This window comes from Schistosoma haematobium, chromosome 2, assembly GCF_000699445.3.
Source record: "Schistosoma haematobium chromosome 2, whole genome shotgun sequence".
NCBI lineage: Eukaryota > Metazoa > Platyhelminthes > Trematoda > Strigeidida > Schistosomatidae > Schistosoma > Schistosoma haematobium.
In genome coordinates this window covers 42031306-42050819 of record NC_067197.1, presented here as the reverse complement: position 1 = coordinate 42050819, position 19514 = coordinate 42031306, and positions in this window count along the sequence as shown.

Below are 19514 nucleotides of genomic sequence, written 5' to 3'. Positions count from 1 at the left end.
AGTTGAATTTTCGACGAATCAGCCTAACAAATGCATACATCCGTGCAAATCGCAAACCGACCACCCATCAATGCATTCGATCAGTCCATCGACTTATCCAACGTCCGTTTGTCAATCGAATATTCAGATGTTTCATAGCAGAATTTTTTTGATTGTATTTTTTTTTTTGTTTTGCTCATTCTGATCTCTTTTTGCAGTGACTCTCTCTCTGTCGTGATTTTTTAATTTTTGGTTTTTTGGCATTGCAATTGGTAATATTTTTATTAATATTATTTGTTGTCTTATTTGTTTTTGTGTTTGTTAGCTTTAGGAATAATATTTTTATTGTTGTTTGCTGAGTTTTTTTGCTTCCTTTCTTTTTAGATTTTCTTAAATGATTATTTGCGTTCGACTCTTTGTCTGTCGCGGGTTAATTTTTCCTGGTATTTTGGCGCATTTGAATTTTGTGAATCATTCGGTGTTGTATTTTTCGTAATGTCTGAATCAACTTATTGCGATTCGCACATACTTGAATTTCACATATCAACTCTTTGTCTACAATCACGGTTCATTATTGAATATTTAACAAAAATCTTTCACTTCGCTCAACTTTAATGTATCTGCAGCGTTTACCGTGGTGTGTTTGTCCGATGTAATCGGTTTTTCCTGTAATAACAATATAATTATCATGTAAAACTTACGGTTGTACAAATGACAGCTGCTTTTATTTGTGCCTAAACTCGATAATGGTTTATCAACAAGCAAAATCGAACCGAGAAGGAACATTATGGAAACAAATGGCTTTAATCAAGGGTTAAGCAAATACAAACGATTGTGAATAACTGCTACAATCATTGAGTTAATGTAATTATAATGACAAATACGACAAATTTTATAAATATGTGTAAATATTTCATAATATTACACGACAAACTTGCGTTTCAACTTATGCGCAGAAATTGCAAGGACTACATTTATTTACTGAATATTAATAAGTAGTATAAAATAATACGTAAAAGAGTCTAAGGGAATTGAATGGAATAGTTATTCGAAAACAGACTTATTAGCTTGGTTTGACGTGATAAATCCTAGAATCACATTACACCACCGTAAGTTATATTTGTCACACCATAAACGACTTATTTTCACTGATTTATCTGCTTCAAATGGCAGTCATAACTCCATTGATTAATAAAATACAACAAACTGGAGAAAATACTGGACATTATATATGGCATAATCAATGTTACTTTGGAGTCTCCGTAAAGTGCATAAGAAAACACTTCATACACCAATGCTCCACCTCTGAAACCACGACATATATCACGTAAGTTGGCTAAAACCAGTTGAGTTATTGTCAGAGGTTGAACAAAGGATAACGAAGTGGTTGACTGATGATTACTGGTACAATTAACATGAGAATCCAAGTCTCCCATGTCTCTAACTCGATTTAAGCTGGTCTCAATGACCATACTGATCAGAAATCTCCAGGTTTTTATTACTTCAAGAATCGTGAGTATATTTCATAGTGCTCTCAAAATATTTTGGTTTAACAAATATGCACATCATACTGGAGTTCAGCAGCCTTCCTTTTGAGTTCTGAACTCACCCTTGTAAAGGATCTCCAAGGTGTATGGCAGGATGTTGTGACTTTTAACTATATCACTTCGATCCACGTTTTCGGCAGTAATGTTACTCATCAGCTGACTGGCTTCTTTAACCACAGTAGACTTTTTATTGTTTAACAATGCACGGATATACGTTAACAAACTAGCGTCCAGAATAGCTTGTGTTTGTTCATCAGTACCGATGAAAAGGTTAGCAATGGCTTTAAGAGTGGGAAAAATGACATTCGCCGATGATGATGCCGACAGCCGCAGAAGTAATGGGAAACATTCACTTTCTATCATATTATCGACAAATTTATTTACGGCATCGTAGTTAACGTGTTCAGAAGTATCAATTTACTTTCTTTTCAAGGTTTAGGTTTCATTTATCTCAGTCAATAGTGTGTTTCTTCACTTCTGAACTTTTTCATCCTTCTTAGCTTCGCGAAGCTCAACAGACTGATCAGTACGACGCCTTCGAATTTCCTCAGTGTCATTATCATTGTGTTATACACAACTTGGATTCTTCCATCACGCAATCCAAAAGTAGATTTCAGTCATATGTTTCGCCCTTATTTCTTCCACTATTTGTCTCATCAATTTCACTGGCAGTGCTGAGATTTGCAGTTTAACGTGTGGAACACGAACAAGATTTAGGGAAGCTATTCTACATTTACTCAGGATGAGACATCTCGTTGTACTTGCATCATACTCCGATCTCATATAAGCTACAGCTCCAAAACCACTTTCTGATGTATCAGATATCAGTCTTTTAACACGTGGTTCAATACTTGGACATCGTGCTATCCTCAAGTTTTTAACACCTTTAATTCCCTCCAACCAAGTTTCCAAACTCGAACTCCGACCCTCATCAATAGTTTCGTCCCATCCTCAGATTTTACGACAATGTTGTTTCAGAGTCTGTCTAGGCGTAAGTAATAGAGGTGCTAGAAAACTAAATGGGCCATATACAGATGTTGCACGCGATAGGATACGCTTCTTTGTTGTTAGAAGATCAGAGAAGTTTACATCAAATCCAAAACATCCGAACTGAGTGTACCAACAAATTCCCAAATTCCTGTGAATTCGTCCATCCGAACACGGTTTACAAACCAAATTATCTGATCTATCGTTTACATGGAATTCGTTCAGTGCATTGTTTTCAGTTGATGGGCTTTCTGGTTGCTGAATGGACACGGCATTAATAGCATATGCTCTCTCTGTCTTTGTTTGATCACCTTTATTTAACGATTCAATCTCAAATTTAGGCAAGCCCACTTGACATGGGCGGTGACCTAAAATTATATACGTCTTTTTTTAGTTCAACATCTCTACTCGTACCTTTGTTGGTAAATCGGCAATGTAATTATAATGATAAATACAATAAATGTTAAAAGTATATGTAAATATTTTAGAATATTACACAACAAAGTTGCGTTACAACATTGGCGCAGAAATTGCGAGGACTACAACTATTTACTGAATAATAATAAGTAGTAAAAAACAATACGTAAAAGAGTCGAAGGGAATCGAATGAGGACAGAGAATCTAAAACAGAATTAACAGAACTATTATTATGAACTTATGTGAAATGTATTATAAACTTGAAATATTGAGGCGTCTATGATGCCGACATGTATATTTCAATAAAAACCATTCATATGATCGCCCTGGAATCAGAATTAAAACCACTAAGCACCACATTCAAATGCTCTCAGATGAGACGTTGACCAGAATTTAGCAATCCAACTTGAAAAGCTTTGTTTTTGAGTTTAGTGAAGTTATTTTAAGAGTTACCACTGTATAGTAAACTCCACTCGTTTTTTTATGGATTGTTTGTATGTTTGTAAAAGACAAAAAATAATTCTGTTCACTAAAGCTTGGAACACGAAAACACCAACAGGTTATTCAAACTATTTAATAGTTGAGGTCATGAGTCAATTGAGGCTAGACCACCATTGAATACCTGAAAGCATTATACGAATATTTCGCCCCACAACAGAACGAGACGGCCGTCCATACATACATGTCAGCATCATAGAAGCCTAAAATTACAATACTATTCACAAAACCCCTTTCTGATAATATTCAGACTATTTCGACTGAAATAGGTTTCAATCTTTCAGTGAGCATAATTTTAGAGAGTATTATAAGCACATCACTTTTTATTTGTGATAGCAGTCAAAACTCACTTCCAGGGTCTTTCATTGACAATTATGAGTTGAATGTTGATGAAGAAAATGTGCTTAAGGAAGAAGTACAGATGAAAACAGAAAAACGGTAAATTAAGTTTACTGAAAAATTAAACTGCCACTGTCAATTTTAAATAAACCTCATCTGTCCAATTTGGTTTTAAATTGTTCATTTTACCTTCCATTTACTAGTCAAACTATATCTACAGTGATTTTAGTTATTACAACGCCAAGATGCTTTTAAAAGGTGATTTTTCAAATTTAAAATCTACAGAACCAAATGCAACAAAACCTTAAACGATAATTCCAGTATATCAGTACTTATATTGAAAGTAACCTTCACATTATGAGGATATAATATAATGAATTGACATCAAGATAAATGAATTTATATAAAAGATGAAATTCATACAAACTGACAGCACATGATAAATTTAATGATGACGATGTCCCCAAATGCCCTGATACGGCCGAAAGTGGAGAGAGTCAGCTCTCCCTCTCCAAATGCTCTCACATGACCACGCGTGTACAGCCACTACCAAAAAAGCTCTACTCACTGACTTCTCGAGGTGGAGAACTTTCATTCCAAACCAATGGTGCCCATTAGTTCCAGTATCCTTAGGGAACAAATGGCGTGTGAACCAATTATTGGTCACCGGCTACCATGGGACTGCATCTCCTAACCTGCCTTGTGAATAAGACCTTTAGGTCGAAGGTTCCGGACGTGGCCCCATAAGAAAACTACTTGCTTCGGTCTGGGCACGCGGGTAGTATCACACCCCATACACAAATCAAGTGACTCGTGTGGCGCATATGTATTCGTTGCCCCTTTTGTACCTATATTTATGTGTTCAAATAAATAAATAAATACGATGATGATGACGTAGGGAAAGATGGATTTATTGATAAGATCGATGTTCATGTTTGAGAATTTCGCTATTATCTTCTGACTGTCATATACATTTGGTGCCATTGAACGTTCATTATTCGTGTATGTTCTCATCTTGTTGAGGATATCGCACCCACTGAACAAAATAATGGGTTACTTCGTCTGCGTATTCAATGAATTTTGAGAAGCTTGGTTAATCACCAATATGGATTACGATTATCCGATACCAATACTTTCAGCTCTTAGGAGATTTATGCAAACTTTTCAATTTGAGTTTCCATTATACATTATACAGTCATCGAATATCAATAATCCCTGAATGTTTTTTTTCGTTCTGGTATGTGACCTCTGAACACTATGCATCCACAACTTCTCTACGAATCAAACCCATAAGTTTAGCTCTTCATGTAGAGAGCCTTGTATTAAAAATGCTGAGTTGATATCCGATAGTTTGCATTTCTGTCTTTATTTGATTCTGGAAATTACACAACCATTCTTCATTCGTATCAATGATATCCATCTCACTTTTCGTATGATTGTATTTCATTTTACACTGGTCTGATTTATTGATCTTCTACATAATGTAGTTACAATAAGAATTCAGATATTTTTCAACGGATGAATATAGTTTATTCTTCATTGTATGACAATGAAAAGGTCATTTTATGACTTAAATCTTTTAGATTCTCTATCCTTATTCACCTCACTTCGGCTCTTTTGCATATTGTTTTATACTACTTATTATTATTCAGTAAATAGTTGTATTCCCAGAAAGTTTCACACTTATGTTATAACTCAACTTTGTCGTGTAATATTCTGAAATATTTATATATCTTTATAAAGTTTATTGTATTTATCATTATAACTACTATATCTCAATCACTGTAGCAGCTATCCACAACTTAGTGCATTTGTTTAAACACAACGGTTTCCATATTGTTTGCTCTTGATTCGGGTTTTGCTTGTTGATAAACTGTTACCAAGTTTAGACACAGCTATCAGGTGTCTTTTGCTCTATCGAAGCCCTTTTTATTTCATACTAAAGGACACGTTGAAAGCCATAGACACCTCAAAAGTTGAAGTTTGTAAATGAATTTTGTATATCATTCTATAAAGAATCGCTGTTTTAGACACATTGTTGTTTTGCGAACTTCGGTTTTGGGTGACTTGGACGCTTCGATAGAACTTACAGTGACAGATTTTTATAATTTCACAAGAATAATACCATTGTTGCTAATAATATTGAAAGACGACAATTTCTACTCTAACAATAACAAAACAATCTTAATCAATATACAAGATGGAATGACAATCTTTGTGTACGTGAAAGAATAGAACGTCAGTCTAGTTGACGAGTCCCAAATAGGATGAAACGCGTGCCAAACTGGATTCCACTACTAGCCATTATTCATCTTTGTATATAGTGCTTGTGTTAATTAAGGCTATATCGGGGCAATACGCACAGCATGCCCATATGCCAATAGAAGACTGATCAATTGTAAACCTAAACATCAAGTAAACAATGCCAAATGAAGTCAGTCTATATTGTTTACCTTTTCAAGATTAATTTACATATTATTCATACATATTATAAATGATATGAAACCATAGTTCATCATAGATTCTATTCACTTCAATAACCCCATCGGATGAACAATTGTTGAATTCTTGAACTTTGTTCATCTCTTATTATGAGATCTAGATGTTATTGTTGTCAGTTGTTTTTTTTTTAATATGGAATAACATTATCCACATGACAACAATGTTGACTAGTGAAAATCCTTTAAGTGATTTTATGTGAGCGTAATTGTGTATATATTTCATCTTTATAGATGAGATTATAATTTATGGAAAACCTTTGAATGAATCTTTAGAGACCTTGAAAAATATCAGCCAGTCAGCAAACAGTCAGCATAGAGTAAAAATATACTATACAAAACCAAAGAATTAAAGGGGATACACTTCTTTTACATGGTTCAAAAGCTTGTCGAGGTTAGGAAGAGGTTCAGAGGTTTTAAAATCGTAATGCATGCAGTAGAAGAAACCATCCATATGGCTACAAAATGGTCAGCCTCTGGAGCCATGATAAGGTCAGAAAAACTATTCCAGCCTGGGCCACATAACTTAGATATTGTTTAGGTGCATTCCAGTTGTCGGGTCCACAAAATGCCGCTTGTGGATAACGACACGATGCAAATAATCAAGTCTATGTAGGCATCTGTACGCTCTCCAATCATCCGTATATGTTGTAGTAACCGGGTGCAGCCGGTGTTACTGGTGCTTTTATTATCCAGTTCGCAATAATTGTCATAAATTGCCTTATTCTCAATCTGGATCGAGTGGAAGAAAGCTTATTCTAGCAGACTTCCTCCTCTAACACATATTACATCGAAAGACAACATCATCACGGTATTCTGCACAAGATCCACAAGTCATTTTATTATAACAATCACAAATCAGGGAACTTCTTAGTATTCCCATTTATTGTAGCCGCTCAGTCATCACGCTTCCTCGAAAATCCGCTGTGAATCTATCTTACTTGAGCATCAGGTAGTGAAATTGTCGCCGTGATCTTGAAATTCCTCAAACGCTTCTGATTGGCTTGTCCATAAATTATAATCTCGCCGTATCAGTTTAGGATAATAGTTACAACGAGTAACTTTGGTAAAGGGGAAAATCATTTATTTGTGTTTCATAGAGATGCTGGACGATTATTGAATTATTCATTCGATAAACGAGCGTTTTGATAGAGTTTTGTTCTCTGGGCTGGATGGTTTGAACATAGAGCTTTCATCGTTCTTCCGAACGACATCATCGGCACAAACTTCAAATAAAAGCGAAGTGTTCGAATTTCTCCACATATGACTCCCAGCTTGTCCTGTGGACCTCAATATTGATTGGCTATTGTTGACCTTAAACCTGTCATTATTTACTTTATCTGGTTGTATCTCCAACTGATTTGATTCGTGGTCCTATATTTGTCCATGATTTTTCTGACTGGTTGATAAATTGGATCGATTTCAGTGTGCTTCTTGATTGCTGATTGAACTGAGTGCCAAGCTTCTAAAAATTCTCTGGTGTTTTTATAACTGCCTATATCCAAGCTCTCAACACTTTTCCAGTCGAATATGTGTCCGCAGTTGTTCACATGCACTGATATAAGTGAAGATGTGTCATGGCTTTTGACCATTAACTGATGTTCATGTAGGCGAAGATGGAGAGGGTGTCAGCTTTGTCCGATGTAGTGTTTTCCTCAGTTCGAACAATTTATTTTGTAGATAATGTTCAGTTTTTCTTCTTTTGTTATTTTGTCCTTTGGTTTGCATAGGATTAAGTGAATTTACTTCGTTGGTTCCAAAAGGCTTCAACAATCTCGCTGTGATTTCTGATATACCTTTTATAAATGGTAGGATGATCCGTTTGTTGGTTTCTGTATCTGAATTTGTTTCTGCTGATGTGTACGGTTGATATTTTCAATGAAGTTGATTGGGTAGCTGTTCTTCTCAGAGATGGCTTTTAGATATTTTTCCTTATTTTTCCACGCTGCAAGTGTGTTGCACTGTGTCCTCGCCCTATTGAATATGCTTCATATCTTTTTTTCTACCAACTAATTATCTCTTCCTTACAAACAGTCTTTCTTTTATACATTACCTCGATGAATTAACTACTTCTATGAATTTGGTGTTCATCTTATTGTGTTAATGAGGTATGACAAATTGGACCAATGCAAATATGTGCCTGATCCTAAGTTTTAGCTGACTGACTGACATTCGCTGTATGCTCTTATTATATATGTATCCTGTAACTGTTTAGAAATAAGCTTATTCTTCTCTTACCATACACTGACTTCATATATCAATCTATCTATTTGCCTAAAGTGATTAAACCAGCAGTACTGACATATTAGTTTGATAATAGTTTATTTGTTTACCTATCATTTTAAGATAAATTTCCTAACTAGTCAACTTAACTTACCAAAAGTAAGTCGTTGAAAAGTGAACTTTTCTCTTTATAGGCAAAGTTCAGTTATTCCACTCTTAGAATATTTTTGAAGGTTGTCAGTTAATTAAAGACTTTCCTGTGCTAGTTATAAAGCTTTCGGGAGATTTATCCATAAATAGCCTCTGTGGCAAATTCTATTGTGGAATTCATTTGACTGTATAGTATGGTCCAGTGTGTTATCTTGATAACAAGATTTCAAACAATAAAAATACTTTCAGTAGTTGAGATCATGAATCAGCTGAAGTTAAACTACCATCATGGGAAACCTGGAAGCACTGGATGACCGTTTCATCCTATTGTGGGACTCTTCGACAGTGTGCATCCACGAGCCCGAATCACAGGTTCGGATCCAGGGCATTTTGGTCTCGAGCCCGAACACTTGACCACTAGACCACTGAGCGGGCATCCAACGGTGTTAATGTCTAACTTCAACTAATCCACAAAATTGAGTGACACATCCACCATCGTCTTCAGTGAGTTACTCTCTTACAACTGACCCGGTTGGACTTCACTGATCACTGCTACTCACTAGAACTCCAGGATATCCCTCTTGAAGTCAGTCACTAGTGAGCATATGTTGATTAGTAACTTCTTCATTCCAAAGGATTAATCACTGTGCTGTTACAAGCTGAGAAAGTAACCTAAAGTTAAAACGTAATGTGCAATAATATCGACAACCTGTTTTAAATCTTCTAATAAACATTAGTTCAGCTCGTTATGGTTCGTATACAAGAGATAGTTGACTGTTCATCAAATGGATACATTTCACATTGATTTCTGTTATTGTTGGACGACAATACACAACCATTTGATATTGTACAACATTATTGTGTACTCAAAATGCATAATTCATAAATGCAATTACCAAATGACAATAGACAATCATTGTGTATGGATGTCGCCCATTTGTATGCTTTCATTCAACAGACAAATAACTTCTCACAATCATAATATGATCACTGAATAACATTGTGCTCTATGCATATTTTATCACATATGAATGATCATTATCATTTTATATTTAGCCAACAAGATGATGAATGAATGAATGAATGAGACTGGTGGCTGAAAAATTTCGTCTCATTTTGTACAAATTTACATATATATCTACATACATGTTGTAACATTCATTCGTTTCGATCATTCTAAGCAAATTCATCAACAATTGTCTAGTGATATTTATGAATATGATTATCTTTGATTCGATGAACTGCTTGACACACGTGATCACAGTCAATGAATGAACATACTGACTAGACAATGATGATCATGATAATAATAATAATTAATAATAATGAGGAGGAGGATGATAATGAGGATGATGATAAACACAATAACAAACAGATAGGATCATTATTCAAATGTTGTGTTCTATTGACTTGAACCATATTCGAAATGAACACATTGGAAATGTCAAGGAATAAAGAAGGAATAATGTGTAAATGAATTGAATTGATTGGAGTATCGAATTCCATTTTAGTTTTGTATGTTTATTTCTTTTTGGTAAATTGTAGGGATAAGTCTAGTTCAGATGACAGTAATAAACATTGAATTGGAAATGTGTTATCTCTTATTGATTTTCATAAGATTTCCGATTATACAATATCACAATTGATGTCATGACAATCAGTTGAGTTGAATGAAATTCGATAGATTGTCCGAGTAATAAGACGAATAAAGCTAAGAGAAAAGAGAAAGGAATCATCAGTGGAAGAGAAGAGTTTTCTCGTGAATATCGATCAATATATCACCTTAATTCAATAATGAAAAACCCAAGTTACCAGATTGGTGAGAGGTTCCTTCCAACAATTTCAAATTGATGGTCTCAGTGTAAGTTAGAATGGGCTGAGGAGTGGTTTGAATATTGATTATTTCGAACAGTTTTAAAGTATCGACATTGTGTCCTCCATCAAGCAGATCAAGTGGAATGTCATTGATGAAAACATGTGGAATTTCTAATCCCAACTTTTGTGAAATGTGATCCGAGATCTGAATAGGAAACTTCTTCTTCTCTGTTCTTCCAATGTAAGTGATTTGATACGAACACATAAACTGGGAAATACAATTGGCGGTAATATGAAATGGGGATTTGTCCACTTTAGTATGTCTCAATGAGCAATCTGTTCAGTATAAGCAAATTAGCTTAACATCAGGATACATTGTTTTCAATGTAGCACATAGTCTAACGTTCATTATGCTAGCTAACTGATCACATTTGAAGCTAAGTAAAATATCATGTATTTGATGAGTAATGAGACTTGACAAATTGTTGGATTAAACTAGAAATCACTATTTTTTCCAGCAGGCATCAATACTGTTATTAATTATAAAATATATTCGCAAGTGATTACTAATTGATCATAGGTGTCTTCGAGGCATTGCCCGTGCGTTTTGGAGTCGCAGAGTAACCAAAGTCTGGGTTAGCGATAGTGTACTAGGCGAGGATGGCAAATCAATTGATGAAGCAGTAAATCTCCACCAACTGAGTTCGTTGAGGTTTGTGTTACATATGCCCACCTACCACCTACCTCGGTGTAGGTTTAGGATGGAATAGAGCTGGGTTAGGCCAAGCCAAAACATTTCACCAGTTGGTGAAGCCATTGCCAATAGAATTGAGCCATGTATGCTGGTATACACTACCTGGTTGGGATTTGCTTGATTATCGTAACCAGTGGTTAGTGACATTGAATGACATGGCTTATCGAATAACAGTGTGATCGACTACATATTTTTTCCTATATATATATATATATATATATATATATATATATATATATATATATATATATATATATATATATATATATATATATATATATATATATACAAAGTCGTTTGGTTTCTGAATTTAGTATTCATCCAAACAATGCACATTTGAAATTGTAATAACCTGGGAAACAGGCAGATTGATAATTTTGGGACCCAGCTTAAAATTCAATATGCTGGGCATACCCCAACACACCGAAACAAGTCAAGAAAATTAGCGTGAAAATGAAATTTATCAAGATAGTTACGAGCGACATGAATCGACAAGCCGAAATGTTTGAAGGCTAAGATGTATGCTCACGATTCGATGAGTGGATTCATTGTATTGTGACAGATTAGTATTACTCAATGTCTTCAGAGAAGGATTTTAGTAATATAGAGAACCCTATTTATAGTTTACACAATTTTTAGAGAATAAATGAAATACAAGAAGATATAAGTAGATAAGAAGTGTCATTACTAATTATACAGGCAATTAAAGGTGTTTTCGGTGGAGTTTTGTTCTCTAGGCTGGAACTTTCATCGTTCTTCTGAACAACATCATCAGTAGAAACTTCAGGTGGAAGTCTCTACCTCTATGACATAGGAGTTTCTAGCTTCTACCTGTAGTTTGTGCTGATGATGTTGTTCAGAAAAACGATGAGAGCTCCACGACTAAACCATCCAGCTTAGTTAACAAAACTCCACCATCTCCACTATCTCAAAGTCATATGAGCGTAGTACGTTTCTCGTTGTTCGAAAATGGGAGAGTTTCGCCAATAGGCAGGCTTCCACTTGAGAACAACTGTATTTTTTCCATGAATGTCTTCGTCAGTATTTTCATCTAACAAGTGTAATATATAGACGTCCAATCAACTGCCCATTGGGATGGCGAATAGCTGAGCAAAGTGGAAGAAAAATGGTACACCTAATGATGACGGATGAACATTACAGAATCCACAAATACCAACACATCATAGAGGACCAGAAAATGAAACTACAAAGGACACTTACGTCAGAACATTTAGAAATATTGACAACGGCCATCAAAATATCATGCAAACGACACGGAGAATAAAGAAGAAACACCCTAAAGAAGAAATTAATCAAGATCTCAAAACCACCCACGGAAGAAAATGCAAACAACTGGGTGGTTAACCTGTCAAAACAACCATCAACAATTAAAGGTGTACACATTTCACCAAATCAGTATAAGCTAAGGATAGGCTAAATATACACTTAAATGTTTGAATCTATAGATCACAGTTACAAATTCTTTTCACAATATGAAAACGAAAACAACTGCCTGTTAGGTTACTGAAAAACCCAGCCTTATAGGATAAAAGAATTCACATACACACACACACACCCTTGAACCAATCAGTCCTCCATTTAGTCCATACACATATTTCCCTTTATTATCTTAAAGAGTGCAAGAACGAAGATCGGTTAAGAATTCTATGTGAGATTTTGTGATGCATCAAAGATTCTTATTCATATAATCATCTTATTAGAATACGTTCATATTTGATCAAATTCAGCACCTTAAGTATGTATATTGAAAAGTAACGTTGGAATGAAAGCCACAGAAATTTACCAAATAGTATTGATTTCATTTCATAAGGTGAGTAAATATTATCCGCTTCTTAGTTAATTGCTTATAAGCAAATGTATATTCTGTTGAGTTGAAATCTTCTACATATTAATTCCTGATACTATAACAACAGTATTTCTGAAAGAAAAGCTCATTTATTTCGGTTCTGATGGTACACCCTTATTAAATATGAATGAGTTTTTCTGATAAATTCTGTGATATAAGTTATGTAGTTATTTAATAATTGAATTCATAAGTCATCATGGAAAGCCTGAAAGCACCGGACAGTCGTTTCGTCCTATTGTAGGACTCCTCAATAGTGCGCCAAATTCGAACCCAGGACCTTCCAATCTCGTATGCGACCGCCTAACCACTAGACCACTGAACTAGCATCCAATGGTATTAATGTCTAACTTCAACGAATCCATCGCGCACTGCTGAGGAGTCCCATAATAGGACGAAACGGCCATCCAGTTCTTTCAGGTTTTCTATAATAATCTCACTTCAATTGATTTATGATTTAAACTATTATAATTTTAATAATTATTTTATTGATAATATCTTAATGTAACTATGCGTTTAATGGTAAATGGATTTTACTATTTATCCATCTATATAATACCACATTCTATTCATCTATATAGAAAAATATCTGAATAGTTTTTGTTTGTTTGTTTGTCTGTTTGTTTGTTTTTATTGCGTATACCAAAAACCGAAAATATAAATTTATTGGCTTTATCATGATGATGAGGATGATGAAGATGATGATTATGGTAGCATTGAAATGTTGTTGGATTGAAATAAGTGATCTATAGTGTAAATGATAAATCATGTTTAATGTACGTATCTATATAAAGTAAATTTACTATTGTCCATATATATATATATATATATATATATATATATATATATATATATATATATATATATATATATATATATATATATAGATACCCACTGATTAAGGTATACAAGATTGTGACCTTACTTCTTATTATTATTATCTATGTGATATGAACAGAATATCTCATTTATTTAAGGTTCAGGTTGAAGTTGAGGTTGTCATCTTCTTAAGCGGTTTATTTAAGAAGATATTGAATGGTTAATGTATAGACTAGACAATAAATAGTGGACTGTCTAGTCTAAATACATCGGGAGATTGTAATAATAATAAATCATTTTCATTAGATGAAAAAATAAAAGTAAGAATCAATTATCAGTTTGTTTGTTTGTTTTTTCAATGAATGAATAATGTAGAATGATAAGCCAAGATGGATAATGGTTAGTAGTGGAATGCGGAACTCATGTTTCGTCCTATCTAGGATTCGTCAGCTGGATGTGACTTATCTAATTTAATCATCATTATGATTATGAAAACGAAAACAACTGCCTGTTAGGTTACTGAGAAACCCAGCCTTACAGGATGAAAGAATTCACATATATATATACACACACACACCCTTGAACCAATCAGTCCTCCATTTAGTCCATACACATATTAAAGGTGCAAGAACGAAGATCGGTTCAGGATTCTATGTGAAATTTTTAAGATCTTTTAAGAGAAGGTGGAAGTTTATATGAGCGTAAAGATTTTAAGAATTGACGTGGGAAACGGTATGACTTGAGACATTTATCTACATTTCACAGTTGCTATTCACTCTGGGACAAGAACCCAATATCATTCGCTTCAAACAATATTACGTTATCTATTTAGTTACTGAGTCTTGACAGCTGTTTGCTTGTTAATAGTTAAAGCTGAAGAGCTAAATTAATATGTAAATTTACTTATAACTTGGTGGCTATTTGCAATATTCTAGCCAATTTTTGATTAAACGTATATGTTATTTACTAATAAAGATTCAGTACACAAAATCCAGTTGAATGTATTTAATGATTCCATTTTAATTAAATATTCATACAATTTGATAAATTAGAATTAAGCCAAAAGTCAAAATGATTAAAAATAGGATGCGCACTACTGAGGAGTGCCGTAGTAGGACGAAACAACTGTCTAGTGCTTCCAGGTTTTCCATGATGATCTAGTTTCAATTAACTCATCATCACAACTATTTAAAAAATTACCATAATATTCACAAAACACCACCAGATGAAAATAGGTGGTAAAAACAATGTAATCTACTTTAGAAAACTATCCTTTCATATTGGCAATTCGTACTAATATATTTAAGGGTGAGTAGTAAATCTTGAACTGAATGGATAGGATGTAAAGCATAGTTCAGAGTTAGTTAACCCCTGAAGAGGTTAGACGCAGGGTATTAGGGAATGATGGTAATACAGTTGATGAGGTTGTAAATCTTCATCGACTGAGATAGTTAGGCCACGTGTTACGTATGCTTGAACATCGACTACCACGACGCACAATGCTAACCGGTGTTCGGAATGGTTGGAAGAAAGTTAGAGGAGGTCAAACCAAGCATCAATGCTTGAAGTCATTAACTTCTAGTCTGAGCCATGTTGGTAGATGCAGACTACTTGCTTGGGTTCCGTGTGACTATCGTAACCAATGGTTGGAGACTCTTGGTGACATGGCTCAGAATCGACCACAATGGCGTCGGTGTATACACTCCCTGTATTCCCTTAAACTAGGAGATTGAAATCGCTTCATATCTTTCTTTCTACGAACTAATTCCTTCTTCCTGTACTATATCTCTATATGCAATCTTTCTTTTATATATTACTACCTCTGAATTAACTATTTCTATGAATTTGGTATTTATCTTGTTGTGTTAATGAGTTAGGTTTGGCAACTTGGACCGATGCGTTGATGTGTCTGTTCCTACGTTGTAGCTGACTGACTGACTAACCCTATGAACTTGAATGATTCATATTTTCCACAATAATGATTACATAAATCATTTGATTTCATCTCATATGAATTAATTTTGATAAAAATTAGTTGTGACTTATCTAAACTTAATCATCATTATGATTATAACGTGACAATCAGTGATTATATTAAATTAGATTATGTCAGTAAGTAGGTTAAATCATTTATTTTTTTTAGTTCTCTTATCTATTGTCTACATTCGATGGATGATTGTCTATAAAAATTTATGATGCAATTCATACAAATACAACTAATCATGAACTAAGGATACATACCAAATATATAGTGGATACAAGGATACAAACATAGAATAGTTGATAAGGAAATGTGATAAAAATGAAATGATTATTTTGAATTCGAACTATCTATATGTCAATGAGAAGATGTTACTTACTTACTTATTTACGCCTGTTACTCCTCGTGGAGGAGCGTAGGCCACCCACAAGCACTCCCCATTCAACTCTGTTCTGGGCAATTCTTTCCAATTGATCTCAGTTGTTATTTATTCTTTTCATATCTGCTTTTATTTCCCAATGTAATGTGTTTGATGGCCTCCCACTTTTCCGCTTCCCTTCAAGATTCCAAGTTAGGACTTGCTTCCTGATGTAGTCTAGTGGTTTCCGTAATGTATATCCTATCCACTTCCATCGTCTTTTCTTAATTTCCTCTTCACTTGAAAGCTGGATTGTTCACTCCCACAGTACGCTGTTGTTGATGGTATCCGGCCAATGGATGTTGAGTATGTTGCGTAGATAACCATTTATAAATACTTGTACCTTCTTGATGATGGTTGTAGTATAGTTGTCCTAGTTTCAGCTCCGTACAATAGAACTGTTTTGACGTTCTTATTGAAGGTTGCGACTTGGATATTGGTTGACAGTTGTTAAATTCATCCTTTAATAATTCGTATTGATCTAGAATTAATTAATTGACTAATTGCTGTCATTGAATGTCTATCTTATGCAGTAAGGTAAAGCACGCTCAATATGGAATATGATTTATTGAATTTTAAAACAATAATTCAGTTTTAACATACTCGTTATAAGCGATGAATATTCTGGAATAGACTCCTAGTAGATCCCTTAAGAATTTATTACCAAGACAAAACAACTGCTTAGTGATCCTTAAATTTCAATTGTTGTCTTCTAAATTTAGTTCTTATTTAGAACCAACTTACTATTAAGATGAGTTATGGAGTTTGTAATCACTTGAAAAATTAACATTACCCTTGTACGACTGCATAATTCGTATAAACGGGTAATCATATGACTAATACAATCGATAAAAATTCTTCGTTTGTTTGCCAAGCAAAGAATTAACGAATTTTGATGGTTGAATTCATGAGTCGACTTAACCTAGACCACCACTGAAAACCTGGAAGCACTGGACGACCGTTTTGTCCCAGTATGGGACTCCTCATGGGCCCAGCGACTAAAATTACTACAATCTCCACAAACCGCAATTCTGATAATAATCATCATGTGCCCACCAGTGACTGACTTTAAGATGAATTTCCTGAGATTCTAATGAGAAACCGTGACCAGTGGAGTTCAGCCGTGTCAGTTATGAGGCAGTTACCTACTGAAGACAATAGTGAACGGTCGCGCAATATCGTGGATTGATTGAAGTTAGACACTAACACCGTTGGATACCGACTCAATGGTCTAGAGGTAAAGCATTTTCACGTGAGATCAAAAGTACTGGTTTGGAATCTCGCGATGCAGAATCGTGGATGCGCACTGCTAAAGAGTCCCATAGTAGGACGAAACGGCCGTTCAGTGCTTCTATGTTTTCCATAGTGGTGTAGTTTGATTAATTCAACTACTAAATTGGTATAATATCCACAAAACCCCCATCTGATTGTATGGTACTGACTGAATAATTATTTAGTCAAGTTGTTTGTATTACTACTTTAACATGAAGTGAAGTAATTTCTCCTAAATGAGATTACATTGAAATCAAGATCATGTTGAAGATAACAATCGTCGGTTGAAATTAAAGGAGTAGAAAATCTCTAAATAGTCTGTTCATCGCTATCATATTCTTATTCATATTATTATGAATGCGAATGATCATGGTGATAACTAGACAAAAAGCTACACTTAGTTTTAATAAAGTGAATTCTAATCAAAATTTAATTGAAACAGCTCGGCATAGTGACTAAACGGTCAAGCTCTATATAGTTAGTAATATCTGATATGAAATAATCAACTATTTCTAACCATAATTGATTACGTAATAAGTAGTTATATTATTCAGACGTCTAATGATGACATGCTTATGAAAACAATGAGTAGTACTCATGAAGTATTCAAATAATCTCTTTAAATGAGGTCAATAGCGTTAGTGATTATCACTAGATAAGTTTTTTTGTTGCTTATTTTCTACAAGATAATCTTATATTTACACTAAATACATTGGGTAACATTAATCTTACAAGCTTCAGATCTAACGTATTGTAATCATTTGCCAGTACATATTCATCAGCTTTATATGAATAGGGAAGTCTTTTCGCCTTTCCTGGAATTTGGTAATCAGTTATCGTTGTTGCTTTACGCCAGATGGTAGAACATTCAGTGTCATTTGTTAGATCTCTCAAAAAATATCAAAGAACTGTTATATGTACAGTTTGTGAAGAGAAACAATTGAATGGAAAAATAAAACTAATCAAGTTTTGTATGAGGGTTAAATCACTTAATTGAACGGAATACAACTGAAATAGTAAAGCGCTGATAATAAATGCTTAACTATCCTGGATAACTGGTTGTTGCTAGGGTACTACTGAATTTTCTAATCGGGGAAATCTAGTCAAAATGCAAAATCTTCTTTAAAATAAAATAGATACTGATGATTATTCGTATGATGAAAATCCATATTGAATATATTGTACCACTTCGTTTAAATGAATAACCGATTATAGATGACACCTTATCAATAAACATTTTCGGATACCTAATCCAAGTATGTAATGTTGAAAAAGAACAATTTTCTCAACAAAGTACGTTACACAGTGAAGTCATGTGAATATTTCAAAGAGAGCAGACAATTGAGTTGCATGTGTACGCTCCTAGGGTGATATATCATATTAACAAAACTAGCTTTCCAATGAATCACAGTTTCCAATCATACTAAAATCACCTACAACTCCACAAAGATTCAAAACTGAAATCTATATTCATATCGCACTTGATATCACATCTAAAACGGAAATGGATGCTTATCCTTAGCCGCTGATAAAAGTAATCTATGTGGTATGTACATAGGAATAACTATTCCATGACTTATTCCACAATGCTTTTGTATAACTTTTTGCATTAAGAACGATTTTGGTTATAGTTAATGGTATCATATTTTCAAATTAATTACAGGATTGGATTCAAATGCCCCCAAATGCCCTGGTACGGCCGAAGGTGGGTAGAGTCAGCTCTCCCTCTCCAAATGCTCTGACATGGCCATGTGCATACAACCACTGACAGGGAAGTCCTACTCACTGCCTTCTCATGGCATTACTGTTGCTTACGAAAATGAGAGGACGAAAATTTAATATCTAGCGCTCTAACCGGGTTTATGGTCGTGGAGAGTCCAACTAGGGCAATTGAAAAACCCTCGTTCCAAACCAATCGTGCACATTGGCTCCATGATCCTGAGGGAACAAATC